This window comes from Somniosus microcephalus, chromosome 3, assembly GCF_052327205.1.
Source record: "Somniosus microcephalus isolate GS21.2 chromosome 3, FLI_Smic_1.0, whole genome shotgun sequence".
Taxonomy (NCBI): Eukaryota; Metazoa; Chordata; class Chondrichthyes; order Squaliformes; family Somniosidae; genus Somniosus; species Somniosus microcephalus.
Genome location: NC_140989.1, coordinates 192,761,520 through 192,772,930, shown reverse-complemented (window position 1 = coordinate 192,772,930; position 11,411 = coordinate 192,761,520). Strand labels below are relative to the sequence as shown.

At 44.6% G+C, this 11,411-nt stretch overlaps 1 protein-coding gene across 1 annotated transcript in view; it reads right to left on the bottom strand.

The window, feature by feature from the left end:
- The window catches only part of mei4 (meiosis-specific, MEI4 homolog (S. cerevisiae)), a 796,394-nt gene that overhangs the window by 479,258 nt on the left and 305,725 nt on the right, over positions 1 to 11,411 (bottom strand). The window lies entirely within an intron of this gene.

The following is an 11,411-nucleotide window of genomic DNA, read 5'->3' as shown; positions in this document are numbered from 1 at the left end:
TCATGACTGCAATCATTTTAATGAGGAGTGAGGACAAATTTTGCGTGCAGTCTAGGCAATTTTCAACTGGCGCTAATTAACCGTTTTTAGTCTAAACATCGTCCATTCCTTGGCTATAACGAATTTCTAGCTCTTTGATTTGATGCACCTCTTTTGCGCCTGTAGGAATATATTTATTTTGTACTGCTGATGAAGGGTCCCAACCAAAATATTACTCTTTCAGATTCTGAATGCCTGCTGTGCAATTCCAGATTTTTATTTCAGATTTCCAACATTGGTGGTTTTTCTATCTATCTCCAAATTGCAATATTTGAAAGTTCTTTATCTGAATGCACATAGCATTCGTAACAAAATGAATGAGTTAACGGCACAAATAACTACATATGGGTATGATCTTGTGGCCATTACAGAAACATGGCTGCAGGGTGACCATGACTGGGAATTAAACATACCAGGTTATTTAACAATCAGGAAGGACAGGCAGGAAGGGAGGGGAGGTGGGGTGGCTATGTTAATAAAGTAAGGAATCACTATAATACAGAGAAATGATATTGGGTCAAAGGAGCAGGATAGTGAAACAGTTTGGGTAGAGATAAGGAATAATAAGGGGAAAAAAAACACTAGTGGGCGTAGTCTATAGGCCTCCAAACAGTTGCAACTCTGTTGGACGGAGTATTAATCAGGAAATAGTTGAGGCTTGTAATAAGGGAACAGCTATAATTATGGGGGATTTTAACTATCATATTAACTGGACAAATCAAATTGGGCAGAACAGCCTTGAGGGTGAGTTCATTGAGTGTATTAGGGACGGGTTTCTTGAGCAGTATGTAACTGAACCGACCAGGGGGCAAGCAACCTTAGATTTGGTCCTGTGTAATGAGACAGGATTAATTAAAAATGTCCTAGTAAAGGATCCCCTTGGAATGAGTGACCACAACATGGTTGAATTCCATATTCAAGTAGAGGGTGAGAAGGTTGGATCTCAAACAAGCCTGCTGAGCTTGAATAAAGGAGACTATGAAGGTATGAGAGCAGAATTGAATAGAGTGGACTGGGAAAATAGATTAAAGGGTAAGACGGTACATGATCAGTGGTGTACATTTAAGGAGTTATTTTACAACTTCCAAAAAAAATATATTCCACTGAGGAAAAAAGGGTGTAAAAGAAAAGATAGCTATCCGTGGCTAAGTAAAGTAATTAAGGATAGTATCCAACTAAAAACAAGGGCATATAAGGTAGCCAAATCTAGTGGGAGGATAGAAGATTGGGAAGTCTTTAAAAGGCAGCAAAAAATAACTAAAAGATTGATTAAGAAAGGGAAGATAGATTATGAAAGTAAATTAGCAAAAAATATAAAAACAGATAGCAAAAGATTCTATAGTTATAATATAGCTATAAAAAGAAAAAGGGTGGCTAAAGTAAATGTTGGTCCCTTAGAGGATGAGACCAGGAAATTAATGGTGGGAAACATGGAGATGGCAAAAATGCTGAACAAATATTTTGTATCAGTCTTTACGATAGAGGACACTAAGAATATCCCAACACTGGACAAACAGGGGGCTCTAGGGGGAGAGGAGCTAAATACAATTAAAATCACTAAGGAAGTGGTACTTGGTAAAATAATGGGACTCAAGCCGGATAAATCCCCTGGACCTGATGGGTTACATCCTAGGGTCTTAAGGGAAGTGGCGGTAGGGATTGTGGATGCATTGGTAATAATTTTCCAAACTCCCTGGACTCAGCAAAGGTCCCGGCAGATTGGAAAACTGCTAATGTAACACCCTTATTTAAAAAGGGTAGTAGGCAGAAGGCTGGAAACAATAGACCTGTTAGCCTAACATCTGTGGTTGGTAAAATGTTAGAGTCCATTATTAAGGAGACAGTAACGGGACATTTGGATAAACATAATTTAATAGGACAAACTCAGCATGGTTTCATGAAGGGGAAGTCATGTTAGACAAATTTGTTTGAGTTCTTTGAGGAAGTAACATACAGGGTGGATAAAGGAGAACCAGTGGACGTAGTGTATTTAGACTTCCAAAAGGCATTTGACAAGGTGCCACACAAAAGATTATTGCTCAAGATAAAAAATCACGGGATTGGGGGTAATATTCTGGCGTGGGTGGAGGATTGGCTCTCTAACAGAAAGCAGAGAGTTGGGATAAATGGTTCATTCTCAGACTGGCAATCAGTAACTAGTGGTGTTCCGCAGGGGTCAGTGCTGGGTCCCCAACTCTTTACAATCTATATTAACGATTTGGAGGAGGGGACCGAGTGTAACATATCAAAGTTTGCAGATGATACAAAGATGGGAGGGAAAGTAGTGAGTGAGGAGGACATAAAAAACCTGCAAAGTGACATAGACAGGCTAAGTAAGTGGGCAGAGATTTGGCAGATGGAATACAATACTGGAAAGTGTGAGGTTATGCACTTTGGCAGGAAAAATCATAGAGCAGTTATTATCTTAATGGCAAGAAACTGGAAAGTACTGTAGTACAAAGGGATCTGGGGGTCCTGGTGCACGAAATTCAAAAAGTTAGTATGCAGGTGCAGCAAGTGATCAAGAAGGCCAATGGAATGTTGGCTTTTATTGCTAGGGGGATAGAATATAAAAACAGGGAGGTATTGCTGCAGTTATACAAGGTATTGGTGAGACCACACCTGGAATACTGCATACAGTTTTGGTGTCCATACTTAAGAAAAGACATACTTGCTCTCGAGTCAGTACAAAGAAGGTTCACTCGGTTAATCCCGGGGATGAGGGGGTGGTCATATGAAAAGAGGTTGAGTAGATTGGGACTCTACTCATTGGAGTTGAGAAGAATGAGAGGCGATCTTATTGAAACATATAAGATTGTGAAGGGGCTTGATCGGGTGGATGCGGTGAGGATGTTCCCAATGATGGGTGAAACTAGAACTAGGGGGCATAATCTTAAAATAAGGGGCTACTCTTTCAAAACTGAGATGAGGAGAAACTTCTTCACTCAGAGGGTGGTAGGTTTGTGGAATTTGCTGCCCCAGAAAGCTGTGGAAGCTACATCATTAAATAAATTTAAAACAGAAATAGATAGTTTACTAGAAGTAAAGGGAATTAAGGGTTACGGGGAGCGGGCAGGAAATTGGACATGAGTCTAGGTTCGGAATGGTCATGGCCCTGTGGGTAGTGGAGCGGGCCCAGGGGCCGTGTAGCCTGGTTCTGCTCCTACTTCTTGTGTTCTAATTCTGTGTTAGATTTCAGGAGATGGTTTTATTCCTGTTCCTGGCTGGGGTGGAGATCGCCTTTACAGAAGGTAAGTACTGTAGAAAATATAAGGACAGAGTGATCTCCTGGAAGAGTTTCGATCGCCTAGATGGGTCGGAGAGGAATTTCCCAGATTTTTTCTCCCAAATTGGTCATTGGGTTTTTTATCTCGTTTTTCGCCTCTCCCGGGAGATCACATGGATTCGGGTGGGATGCAGAGTGATAGAAGATTTGAGGTTAGGATCAGATCAGCCATGATCTTATTGAATGGTGGAGCAGGCTCGAGGGGCCGATTGGCCTACTCCTGCTCCTATTTCTTATGTTCTTATGTTCTTAATAGCCTGACTTCATGCTGTTTGAACTTATCTTCACAATTTACAATAAAAGGCTTTCTGTTAAAGGTTGGTAAATTTGACATCCCGGCATATTGAGTCAGTATCATAAGGCTTAAGAGTGAATTGAGAATTAATAATTGACTTTCTGATCAATGTCCTCAATGGGTGTTTTAAACTTTAAAGGCTTGTGGATGTGCAGCTAAATGAGATCAGTTGGACAGCATACGAATCGTAAATAAATATGAATCTGTAAGGAGCTGTAAAATTATACAAGCTCATTGTGCTCATCATGCAGTTCCTGTTGCATTTTAAATATTTTGAGCAATCTTTTTTTGATGGTTTTATGGGTAAAGGAAGAGAAATATCAACCAAGATTCCACTCCTGATTGTTATCCAGTGACTATTTCAATTATCCAGTGACTGTGGGGGAATTTTGCCAGCCCTGGGGAGGCAGGTATGGAGGCAGAACTGCTGGGAAAATGGCAGAAACTGGGAGCGGGTACCGAACCCGCTGCCAACCTGCCTCCGTGCCATCTTCCTGGAAGGACAGTCCCCAACTCACGCAGGGACCCGTCTCCTCGAGAGGGAATTAGAGCCAATTAACTGCCTGTTAACAGGTAGTTAACCGGCAGTTTTGAGGCTTATCCCCATTTTGAACCTGCAAGTGCGGGCTTTCCGACTGCTGCGAACCTTGCCAGGGTCAGCGAGGTGAGCAGTGGGTCTGCGGGGGTGAGAGGGATTGAGAGGTCCGCTGTGGAGGTGAGCGATGGGTGCAAGTGTGGAGAGGTAAGTATGAGAGGTGAGTGTAAAGTGTTAGAAAAAGTTTACTTACCTTTGCTTCTTCCTGCAGGTTTCAACCCTTGGGGATCCGGAGGTGCCTCATCTCAACGGTGGAGGTGCCTCATCTCAACGGCAGAGATGACAGAATGGCTGCTGCATTCTCAGATGCTGCAGCCATTTGATTTCTGCTGAGGAAAGACGTTTTGGTGAGTCTTTGTGCAAGGGCTCACCATAGAAAAGAGATTGTCAGTGTTTGACAGCTTCTCAAAGCTGTCAAAGGCTGACATTTCATCTGTCAAAAATTTTCAACAGCTGAAATGTCATACAGTGACATCCTCTGTCACCGGCTTTCCCTTAATTGGCCGGCTAAGCCCGCAGGGTGGGCTTAACAAGGTCAATCAAGGGAAAATAACGTGGGTTGGCCGGACGTCGTTCGGGGCAGGACTGAAACCCGACAACCAGCAGTCCCGCCCCCCAACACGACCCATTGACAAAATCCAGCCCTGTATTTCAAAGTGGCTAAAGAGTTGGTGCAGGAGGGAGGGCTTTAGTTTCCTGGATTACTGCGTCTGCTTCTGGGGAAGGTGGGACCTGTACAAGTCGGACGGGTTGCACCTGAACCAGAACAGGACCAACATCCTTGCGGGGAGGTTTGCTAGTGCTGTTGGGGGGTGTTTAAACTAACTTGGCAGGTGGATGGGATACGGAGTGGAGCTATAGTAGGGGGTGATGCACAGCCAAATATAGAGGAAAAAACAAGTCAGCCTGGAAGGCAGAGCAAATATGTAATGGCACAAGGGAGTATGGCAAGGCTGGATGGCATTTATTTTAATGCAAGGAGTCTTGCGAGTAAGGCAGATGAATTGAAGGTGTTGATGAACACATGGGAGTATGATATTGTTGCTATGACAGAGACACGGTTGAGCGGGGGGCAGGACTGGCAGCTCAATATTCCGGGGTATAGAATCTTCAGGCGAGACAGAGGAGGGTGTAAAAGAGGGAGTGTCGCAGTATTAATCAAGGAGTCAATTAATGCAGCAAGGAGGGATGATATCTTAGCAGGTTCCTCTAATGAGGCCATATGGGTAGAACTTAAAAACAAAAAGGGGGCAAGCACTTTGCTGGGAGTGTACTATCGGCCCCCAAACAGTCAGGGGGAGATAGAGGAACAGATACGTAGGCAAATCTCAGAGAAGTGTGCAAATAATAGAGTAATAATAGTAGGGGATTTCAGCTTCCCCAATATTAACTGGGATAGTCAGAGTGTAAAAGGCTTAGAGGGTGCGGAATTCTTAAAGTGCATCCAGAAGAGCTTTTTGATCCAGCATGTAGAAAGTCCTACAAGAGAGGGGACGGTACTGGACCTAATTCTAGGGAATGTAGCCAGGCAAGTGGTAGAAGTGTCAGCAGGAGAGCATTTTGGTGACAGTGACCATAATTCGGTGAGATTTAAGATAGTCATGGAAAAGGACAAAGATGGACCGGAAATAAAGGTTCTAAATTGGGGGAAGGCCAATTTTAATATGAAAAGGCAGGATCTGGCCAAAGTGGACTGGGATCAGCTACTTGTAGGAAAATCTACATCAGAGCAGTGGGAGTCTTTCAGAAAGGAAATCGAGAGAGAGTACAACCCCAACATGTTCCCGTAAAGGTCAAGGGTGGGACCAACAAACCCAGGGAACCCTGGATGTCAAGGGATATACAAGAATGGATTAGGAAAAAAAAGGAAGCTGTTGGCAGATACAAAGGACTAAAAACAGTGGAAGCCCTAGAGGAGTATAGAAAGTGCAGGGGGGTATTTAAAAAAGAAATTAGGAGAGCAAAGAGGGGGCATGAAAAAACACTGGCGGGCAAAATAAAGGAAAATCCCAAGGTGTTTTATAAATATATTAAGGACAAGAGGATAACCAGGGAAAGAGTAGGGCCCATTAGGGACCAAAGTGGCAATCTGTGTGTAGAGCGGGAAGATGTAGGTGAGATTTTAAATGAATATTTTGCATCTGTGTTCACTATGAAGAATGACGATGTAGGCATAGAAATCTGGCAGGGGGACTGTGATATACTTGAACAAATTAGTATTGAGAGGGAGGAGATACTAGCGGTTTTAGCAGGCTTAAAAGTGGATAAATCCCCAGGCCCTGATGAGGCTGCTGTGTGAGGCAAGTGAAGAGATTGCAGGGGCTCAGACACAAATTTTCTGAATCTCTCTGGCCACAGGGGAGGTGCCAGAGGACTGGAGGATAGCTAACATAGTACCATTATTCAGGAAGGTTAGTAGAGATAAACCAGGGAATTACAGGCCAGTGAGCCTAACATCAGTGGTAGGGAAATTATTGGGAAAAATTCTGAGGGACAGAATTAGTCTCCACTTGGAGAGGCAAGGATTAATCAAGGATAGTCAGCATGGCTTTGTCAGGGGGAGATCATGTCTAACCAATTTGATTCAATTTTTCGAGGGGGTGACTAGGTGTGTGGATGAGGGTAGTGCAGTTGATGTAGTCTACATGAACTTCAGTAAGGCTTTTGACAAAGTCCCACATGGGAGACTGGTCAAGAAGGTAAGAACCCATGGGGTCCAGGGCAATTTGGCACATTGGATCCAAAATTGGCTTAGTGGCAGGAGGCAGAGGGTGATGGTCGAAGGTTGTTTTAGAGTCTGGAAGCCTGTGTCCAGTGGTGTACCGCAGGGATCGGTGCTGGGTCCTTTGTTGTTTGTAGTGTACATTAATGATTTAGATATGAATGTAGGAGGTATGATCAGTAAGTTCGCAGATGACACGAAAATTGGTGGTGTGATAAGGAGCGAGGACGGAAGCCTCAGGCTACAGGACGACATAGACAGGTTGGTCAGATGGGCAGAACAGTGGCAAATGGAATTTAACCCTGAAAAGTGTGAGGAGATGCATTTTGAGAGGACTAAAAAGGCAAGGGAATACACAATGAATGGTAGGATCCTAGGAAGGACAGAGGGTCAGAGGCAGGAACCCTCACAACATTCAAGAAGTATTTAGATGAGCACTTGAAATGGCATAGCATACAAGGCTACGGACCAAGTGCTGGAAAATGGGATTAGAATAGACAGGGCTTGATGGCTGGCGAGGACACGATGGGCCGAAGGGTCTCTTTCTGTGCTGTATAACTCTGTGACTCTATGACTAAAGTGTCCACATCTGGATGTCGGATAAAGAGAGGATTGGCCTCAGCCATATAGACCCCTCTTCTCCCCCTCTCCCCTGGCCATAGTTGAAAGCCTGTCAGCTTTACCAGCTAGGCTCACAGATGAAGAATGGTCATTTGGAGAGAATACTAGAAAACTACTGGTACCTGGGGAAATCACACCTCATCATGAGTCTGTGACTCCAGGAGAGAAAATTGCCCGCTGTTATTAATGCGCAAATCGGCCAGCAAATGCAGGGGATTAAGAGATACGGCCTGACTTGCGAATCTCCAGATCTTGCTAGTTGATTTACACCGCTCCGCACAAACAGCATCTAGCCCTTAGCCTTCCTATTATTTTTAAGAACTTGCTGGATTTGCACATTAATTGCCCATTAAATGTGCTTGAGAAATTTAAGTCTTCTAATAAATATCGTAATTACCTTTTTAAGGATGTGATAATTGGTAATGACCACCCATCAACCTCTCTGGCCCAGAAAGTTTGGGTTCAGCCAGGACCACCCTGCTCCAGACCTCATTACAGCCTTGGTCCATAAGAACATAAGAAATAAGAGCAGGAGTAGGCCATTTGGCCGTTTGAGCCTGCTCCGCCATTCAACAAGATCATGGCTGATCTTCTACCTTTTTTTTTACTTGTTTTTTTTCTGGGATGTAGGCGTCGCTGGCAAGGCCAGCATTTATTGCCCATCCCTAATTGCCCTTGAGAAGGTGGTGGTGAGCCGCCTTCTTGAACCGCTGCAGTCCATGTGGTGAAAGTACTCCCACGGTGCTGTTCTTACCTCCACTTTCCTGACCTATCCCCATATCCTTTGATTCCATTAATATTCAAAAATCTATCGATCTCTGTCTTGAATATACTCACGACTGAGCCTCCACAGCCCTCTGGGGTAGAGAATTCCAAAGATTCACCACCCTCTGAGCGAAGAAATTTCTCCTCATCTCAGTCCTAAATGGCCGACCCCTTATTCTGAGACTTTGACCCCTGGTTCTAGACTCCCCAGCCAGGGGAAACATTCTCCCTGCATCTACCCTGTCAAGCCCTGTAAGAATTCTGTATGTTTCAATGAGATCACCTCTCATTCTTCTAAACTCTAGGGAATATAGGCCTAGTCTACTCAATCTGTCCTCATAGGACAATTCCCCCATCCCAGGAACCAGCCTGGTAAACCTTCGTTGCACTTCCTCTATGGCAAGTATATCCTTCCTTAGGTAAGGAGACCAAAACTGTACACAATATGCCAGGTGTGGTTGCACCAGGGCCCCATATAATTGCAGTAGGACATCTAAACTCTTATACTCAAATCCTCTTGTAATAAAGGCCAACATACCATTTGCTTTCCTAATTGCTTGCTGTACCTGCATGTTAACTTTCAGTGATTCATGTACAAGGACAGCCAGGTCCCTCTGAAGAAAGATGTTATGTTGTCTATTCTCCATTTCCCAATCTCTCACCATTTAAAAAATATTCTGCTTTCCTATTTTTCCTACCAAAGTGGATAACTTCACATTTCTCCACATTATATTCCATTTGCCACTCACTTAGCCTGTCTATATCCCCTTGAAGCCTCCTTGCATCCTCCTCACAACTTACATTCCCAGCTAGCTTTGTATCATCAGCAAACTTGGATATATTTGGTCCTCTCATCCAAATCATTGATGTAGCTTGTGAATAGCTGAGGCCCCAGCGCTGATTCTTGTGGTACCCCACTAGTTACAGCCCGCCAACCCGAAAATGACCCGTTTATTGCTACTCTCTGTTTTCTATCCATTAACCAACCCTCAATCCATGCTAGTATATTACCCCAATCCCATGAGCCCTAATTTTTTTTAATAACCTCTTGTGTGACACCTTATCGAATGCCTTCTGAAAATCCAAATACATCACATCCACTGGTTCCCGCTTATTTATTCTGCTAGTTACAATCTCAAAAAACTCTTGTCAAGCACGATTTCCCTTTCATAAATCCGTGTTGACTCTGCCCAATCGTATTTTTATTTTCTAAGTGCCCCGTTACCACGTCCTTAATAATAGATTCTAGCATTTTCCCTACTACTGATGTCAGGCTAACTGGTCTGTAGTTCCCCGTTTTCCCCATTACATTTTCTACCTTCCAATCCGCGGGAACCGTTCTAGAATCTATGGAATTTTGGAAAAAGACAACCAATGCATCCACTATCTCTATAGCCACCTCTTTCAAAACCCTAGGATGTAGGCCATCAGGTCCTGGGGATTTATCGGCTTTCAGTCCCATTAATTTTGCCAATACTACTTTTTTACTAATATTAATATCTCTCAGTTCCTCATTCTCACTGGACCCTTGGCTGTTCACTATTTCCGGGAAGTTTTTTGCGTCTTCTTCCGTGAAGATAGACACAAAGGGCGCGATTTTCCCAATGGAGGCGGGTTGGAGGCGGGTTTTGGTTTGGGTAGGTTCCAAACCTGCCTCCACTGTGAGGTGGGAAAAAATTGCGATTTTCCCTGGCCCAATTAGTTTTTTGGGACTGAAACTCGTCTCTGCTGATGTCACTTATCCAGCTTCATTTAAGGGCTGCTTGCTGCCTTGGCTCTTCCACTCGTTTTTAGTCGATGCTGCATTACCTCCAAACTTTTATCTCCTTGAAGAATGGCCAGCTCCAAGACAAGGGTCTCCCCGAGGTTCTCGGATGAGGCGCTGGGTATGCTGGTTGAGGAGATGAGAGCTAGCAGGGAAGTGCTCTTCCCCTCATCTGGGAGGAAGAGGCCTCCCAAAGAAACCAAGGCTATGTGGGTCCAGCTGGCAAGGGATATAACCTCCAGATCTGTGTGCAGATTGGGTGATTGTTTCTGTTTATTGATGAAATGCCATTCCTGTGTGAATGTATTAAAATGAGGTGATGGCAAAATGTTGGGGTGATGGCATCTGTTATTTCGGCTTAGGCAGCTCCACATTGCAGGCTCTGCGACACTTGCGTAGTCAGGTTGGTGGTCAGAGTGAAAGGAGGCCACAGAGTCAAGTCCATTATCTATCATGTGTTAAGAAGGAGCGAAGCACATGTGCCACAATGGGCAACCTTTGCAAATCTAGCCAGGATGAGTACATCCCTTGCATCACGGGCAGCCATGTGCACGCGTGCTGCCGTTGCTGCTGGTCAATACGCCGCCGCTCGGTCCTCCTCCTCCTCCTCTTCCTCCTCATCTGAGGAGGCTATGAACTGAGCCATTTGCTCATCAGGAAGCTGCAAGCCACGACGCTGTGCCACGTTGTGCAGTGCACAGCAGACCATGACCATTCTGGATACCCTGGCTGCTGAATACTGGAGGGCTCCACCTGATCTGTCAAGGCATCTGAATCGCATCTTCAGCAAGCCAATGGTTTGCTCGATGATGGACCTGGCCGAAATGTTGTAACGCTCCTCAGCCTCATTAGCTGGCCTCCTGATCACCGTCATTAGCCACTTCTTCAGTGGGTAGCCCTTGACACCAAGGAGCCATCCATTAAGTTGGTTTGGCGGATTGAAGAGTGGAGGAACACTAGAATTCCGCAGGATGAAACAGTCATGGCAACTACCACAGAACTTGGCGGAAACATGCAAAATCTCCTTCTTTTGGTTACACACCAGCTGTACGTTGAGGGAGTGGAAACCCTTACAGTTGACAAAGATAGCTGGGTTTTGATGGGGCATCCTAAGGGCCACATGTGTGCAGTCCATGACACCCTGCACCATTGGTAAGTCTGCCATATTTGCAAAGCCAACTGAATGCGCGGTTACACTTGCTTGATCCCTTGAGAAGTGGATGTAATTGTGCGCCTTTGCGAAAAGGGCATCAGTAACCTGCGTGATACAACTGTGGGCGGCCGACTGGGAGATGCTGCTGATGTCTGCTGATGATCCCTGGA